Below are 6,832 nucleotides of genomic sequence, written 5' to 3' on the forward strand. Positions count from 1 at the left end.
AGCATCGAAATGGATCCCAGATTAACGACTGCAGAAGCGGCCAAAGTTGGTGGGATGAGCCCGAAGTCGGTTCAACGGATTCTCCACAGATTGGGGTATCGTTGCAGAGCAGCTAGACGGAAGCCCTTATTAAGACCTGCCAACATAGTCAGACGAAAGAAGTGGGCAAGTGATATGGTAACCAAGCCTCTGGACTTTCGGAAGACCGTATTGTTCTCAGACGAATCAAGATTCGCTCAATTTTCGGACAGTGGAAGGATATGGGTCTGGAGAATGACTCACCAAGAGTTTTGGTTCAACAGATTGCAGCCAACTGTGAAGCATGGTGGTTTCAGCGTGATGGTTTGGGGAGCTTTTTGGGAGATCGAGATTAGTGGAGTGCGTTGGCAACATAAATTTTGCGAAATACGTCGAAATGTTGGAGGAAGGACTCTTGCCACTTTATTCCTCGGGTTTCGTGGACAAGAACACAACGTTGTTCCAGGAAGATGGAGCACCGTTTCACGCTGCTAGGAACACCCACAAGTGGCAGGAAGAAAATGGTATCCAGAAGTTGCCCTGGCCGAGGCAATCTCCTGACATGAACCCCGTCGAAAATCTCTGGGCCATACTCGACCGGCAAGTCAAGAAACAACCATAAAAAACCAACTTCGAAGAGCGATCTACTCCAAGTTTTGAAGCAAGAGTGGGCGAAGATCCCACAATCTAAAATTGACGAGATGATTCTCACGATGCCCCAAAGGATTAACGAACTCCACGAAGCGAAAGGAAGATCTACTAGATATTAATTAAATTATAAATATATCAATTCATGTGAATATGACTGAAAATGTTCATTTTTTCTGAAAATGTGGTGTCTATTTACTTGTGACCACGTTGTGTATGTTATACTTTGATTTATTCATATATTGCCGAAACTACTTCAAACAATATCTGAATTTCATATTATTAGTACTCTACTGCTTACTATTTAGAAATGTAAAACAACACGTTTTTTAGTTGCCAACTGCTTAACAAATATTCATTATACCAAACTGTCTTTTTGTATAGGAGTTAAACACAACATATTTTAAAAATCACATCAGAATCTATAATACTGTTTTTTTTCTCTAATACTTTATTTACCTACATTCTGTTGCTTTTATGTCTCTGGTTGAAAAATGCTTCATTCTAAAGTACAATAGCAACGAGAAGACTCTTTTTTTGGTGGTAATATAATATTTTCACTGCGTGTTCTGGCTGTTAGTTGAATCATCTGTCAAAAAAATATTATAGTAGCAGTTTTATGCTACTGATGAAGTGAAGGAAAGATATAACATTTTCTATATGTCTCTAAAATTTATAATCACATTTAGATGTCTTATTGTTATCTGAAAACATTTTATAGAGTATATTCTACATTACCTCAAAATCGTTGACAAAACATTAAAAACTCTTCAGTCAGTAATTCCGACAAGAAGAAAGTTTATTTAATTTAAAAATTATTTTAAGGAAGAGCTAATTATAATGAAGTAATAATCGTGACATTATTTATCGGATGTAGATATAACGAGCCACGTAATACCACGTTGTATGAATAACAATATGTTAAAAGGATTTTTTAAGGTCTGCCTATATTTCTTTAAAGAATTATCCACAGTATTTTAATGATTAGTAAAATTGCTTCTATTTGCAAAAAAAAAAAAAAAGATTCTATAACAACGGTGTGTACTTAAAAAATATATATACAGCACAATATAAAACCACTAAGTTAAGTATAGATGCACAAGTGTTATGAACAAAACATTTATGGTGATTCACGATACAATTGTAAAGTGACGTCTAACAACCAATACTTATAGAGAATGATTCACATATCTATTTCTATAACGTATTGGACGGTTCAAAGATACATTTACTGTCAAGTGATTTCAAAGTGTGGTGAACATATTTTGTCCATTTACATTTTATCCCACAGTAGCACTTAAATAATATTGTCGCTATTATATTTAAGCCTTACATTCTACTTTTTATTTTAAGTTTTTTAATATTACATATTTTACTTTCATCTAACATACTAGCAACTTTTCACCTTCCAATCCAGACAGGGTGATAGAGGGAGTCAAAAATATCTGAAACACTGATATCACGAATCAGTTCACGATTTAATTTTATTGCGTTTGTTTTCATTAGGTTGCTAGAAAGACTCATGTAGAAAACTGGATAACACTCCATTTCAAGTTTTAGTGGTGATAGTTATTTCCTCTAGCTGGTAAAAACATTTTCTACTCACAACTTTATAGATATCATTTACAGAATGAAATTCTATTTAATCGATGAGCACATATAATGTTATATTCAAAAAATGAATTAGAATCCCTGTAGCTTTATTTATTTTTCAAATATTGAATTAGAATCCCTGCAACTTTACTTATTTTTCAAATAAAGACATCTTTATATATAGATATGCGGTTGTGTGTGTGTGTGTGTGAGAGAGAGAGAGTCTTACAAACAAAATGCGTATCAAATTTAAGTGCCTACCCTGAATCTTCAGATGCAAGCTTAACAAATCTGACAAATTAAAATTTCATTCTTAATTCCTGTCTTCCATTTCACGTTTACAGAATCTTAAGTTGAACAATCATTTCTGATTAAATGTGTTCAAAATGTTATTTGTTTCCAAAGTTAAAACGTATATTTCTCGTCTGGTACCGAAAAACTACTTTATCTCTATGTGAATCAACATTCTGTGAGACACGACATGTAGAACGGCAGACATGATGTCACCATTATGGCAACTTTAAAGACAGGTTCCATTTGTAAGGAGGCGACATTTAGAGTTCATGTTTGCTTTTATTTTTCAAAAATATTTTATAATTCATTATTTCTCCTTTTTTTTATTTTTTATCGTCGCAGGGCAGGAACAGTTGAAAAAAGTATTCTCAGAACTCAGTGCTCTTTATTTTGATCTATGAGTTAGTGGCGCCGATAAAATAACCTCAACTTGAAGTTACAGTAAACGGAATTTCCGCTAAATATTTGTATTTTGAAAATACATTAGATAAAACAACTGATTCTCAGAGATACTGGACTGCTGAAATAATATATTTTTTTCTTTAAATGATTAAGTATCAATTTATCTTACATAAAAAAGAAAGTTTTTGATACATCATGGAGCTCATATTTTAGATATTTAAAAAAATATTATTTATATTTTACTTGTGTGTTTATAAGAACACAATCAGTTTGGATATTGTGATCAGCTTTACAGCTGGAATATTTTAAAGCATTTAAATCGGCGATGTTTCAGCCCATAGGAGCGGACCAATTTAAAGTAGTATATGATTAACAACATAACATAACAACATTGATATTAAATTTAATCCTCCAATGGATCATCTCTCTTATTTTTTAATATTGATGAAATATGTAAGCATCATCATAAAGCTATAAAAGGCATTATTTTCTACGATTCCTTTGCATTTCTAGTGAAAAAAAAAAGTGAATCATGTGTGTGTATATGGCTGAAGTACTATAATACACCGCGTTGTATTTATTATGATAGCAGTATATTACATAAATGCAGTAATAATGAAATGATAACTCTAACAACAAATTAGAAAATTTAATTTTAAATATTTTTTGATATATAAGTACAAAGTTATGTCTGCAATAAGATACGGCAAGTTCAGAACAAAAATATTAAAAGCAGGATTCACTAAAGTTAAATCAAAATGTAACTTTAACACACATCATCAAAACGAACTAACTAAAACAAAGGTATAAAATATGCTGAAGGAAATATAACACGACCAAATACTAGCGTTAACAGGTACAAGAAGTGGTAACCTAAATATTCCTGTATATTTTAAACGAGTAGATAGAAAAGCTTATCGAAACATAACGCTAATATGGATCAATCAGATAAAACTGGGCAAAATATTAGTTTACAATTTATCAAGCTATGTTGAAAATAAATAGTCTTAAAACATATCAAGACAACTTGCCAAAAATACAAAATATAGAAATTTTAAAAATGAGGCATTTCAAATATAACTTGAAAGTATATACATATATTTAGTAAGTTATATTAAACATTAATTGTCTTTACTAGACAATCTATTTATTTGCATTGAATGGAAATTGAATTTAGATACTTTGTCAGCTATACAATCCAATTATAGGCGAGTATATTTCAACCGAAATAAAACGTGGAAATCTATCAGCGTATTGACACTAATTTAAAAATATATTGTAAATGTGTGTACGTAAAGGACTCACAGGGGCTCAGTGTAAAGTTTGTGAGCTTATACCGCTAAAAACAGGGTTTTTATACTCGTGGTGGGCGTGTTGCTAAACAACAAACATACAAATCATGAATAAAGAGTTATTGAGTGGCTATGTGCGTTTTGTTATGCAGTGATTTTTAGTAAATTGCACTATTAAGCATATTTTCTGAATGAAGTTCAAATATACTTTGAAAATAATGCTGGTTCTAATGCTAAAGACATTTATAGGAAATTTAAAATTAGAATATTTTATAATTAGTTTTATTCTAAGAATTTGACCCTTTTTGCACTTCGGAAAAAATTTACTAGGAATTTTTATTTCTAATCTTCTATTTAAAAATGCACTCCATAGAATGACAGTTCAATGTATGAAAAAACAACAACAAACAACTAAACGTATGATTGTAGAGGATGCTTAATTAGGCAGGATATGTTCTCACAAATATAACACATTACAAAAACAGTCAAATAACAACTGAAATGTATAGCATGTATAACTATAGCAAAGACCACTGCTTTAAAATTACACAAATCATCCTCTTTAGTAAATTTGTTATGGAAACCAAGCATCTAATAATGTATTGTATTAATTGAAATATAGAGTATTAGCTATTCAGGCTAGCACATAAATTCAAATTTGGTAGAGATATTTTACGTCTAAGTAGTTAATGATATTATACCGCAGTGTGGAGTATGGTCGCGACGTACAGTAATGATAGTCTGGTATGTATGTTAGGTGTTTCACGTCTAAGCAGTTTATGGTATTCTACCGCAGTGTGGAGTATGGTCGCGACGTGCAGTAATGATAGTCTGGTATGTATGTTAGGTGTTTCACGTCTAAGCAGTTTATGGTATTCCACCGCAGTGTGGAGTATGGTCGCGACGTGCAGTAATGATAGTCTACACTGCGGTGAAATACCATAAACTGCTTAGACGTGAAACACCTAACATACATACCTTACTGTACGTCGCGACCATACTCCTGATATTCTAGTATGTATGTTAGGTGTTTCACGTCTACTCCATTTCACCAATCGTCTTTTCGTCAAGGAATTAGAACGTTTTGGCTAATTTACCACTATTGACCCTGGCTTTATTATACATCAGATTGGCTAAAGCCAGACTTAATTACATAAGCATATGATAGCACAAATGATCGTAGATATGGTTCTCATAATGTTTGACTTTAATTGATTTCATTACACAAGGAATGAAGGTCAATATGTCGGCAATGCTTATTCTTACGTAACTCCTCAAAACACATGCGTCACATACCTATATGGAAATAGAGTAGGGTTTAGTTTCACACTTTCTCCTGTTATCAGGCTGAAGGGTGAAAAACAACTTATGTCCACTGGATGCTTTCTTGACTCCTCTGAAGGCGAACTGTTTAATGCATTTTTATGTTCACAATGCATCTCAGTTGAAGTCTGGCATACTCGCTGGCTTTCTAAAGTATGTTCTAATTGTCTTTACTCTAATATGGCGTCCAGTAGGAGTTGTAACAGTTTATTACCTATTATACTAGACACCCTAAGCTATAATCATCGTATAATATTTATCTGTTTGTGTTGTAGACGATAACATTTCTTGTCTCTTGTACAAGCAAATGACCCATTGGTTCCGAACTTTACTAACGGCTCTTTGAGACACTCGTAGACACTAGGCTGCTCTGTTTGGTCAACGTTCATTGACCTAATATCTTCTCACATGCTTTAGGCCTACCCAAGGGTCTGAGGCAACTTGAGTGTAAAACGTTTGTATAACACATTACATGACTGATCATCAGTTGGGTGATAGCGACTATTTTATAACAGTTGATTTGCCTTTTTAAAGCTACAATATTATTTATTCCGATTTTATTTTAATTATTTTGTACGTTGTAGTATCACATTCGATTAATAATATATTTTTAAATATAATATGGTTCATATTGGATCATTACTTAAATTATAATTGTCTGTTATTCTTCATATAAATTATACAAGTTAAGACAAATTCATCAAGAACAGCACATTGCAAACTTTCCTTGATCTCCAGCTTCTTTTCTGTTTATCTATGTTTAAGCACAAAGGTACACAAGAAGATATCTACGCTGTGATATCGCAGGTATGTAATCCCGATATTTAACGTTATAAGACTACAAGCTTACCGATAATTCACCAGGGAGGATCCTTAGTGTTAGTTATAAGCGTTTCGCCAATACCACTTCAAGCAAATTAAATAAACAGAAGTCTCTCACTAGCGCATCAGTTTTTTTTTCTCTGTCTTTTTTTAGCGTAAAGCTACACGATGGGCTTTCTGCGCCCTGTTCACCGCGGGGATTTTAGCATTGGAACTCTTGCATCAGAGAAATTTTATATACAGAATTAAATATGCACTAAAGTCCTCTCACAAACACTAGAGAAAGTTTGAAAATAAACAAACAATCAATCACTTACTTAATGGTACTTGAAAAGTTACGCAAGGATATCAGAAATCTAGGATGTGAGTACGCATTAATCCCCATCTCATTTTCACCAAGACATGAATTACTAACATGAAAATGCTTTCCTTTATGCAAC

Source organism: Limulus polyphemus, unplaced genomic scaffold (assembly GCF_000517525.1).
Source record: "Limulus polyphemus unplaced genomic scaffold, Limulus_polyphemus-2.1.2 Scaffold586, whole genome shotgun sequence".
NCBI lineage: Eukaryota > Metazoa > Arthropoda > Merostomata > Xiphosura > Limulidae > Limulus > Limulus polyphemus.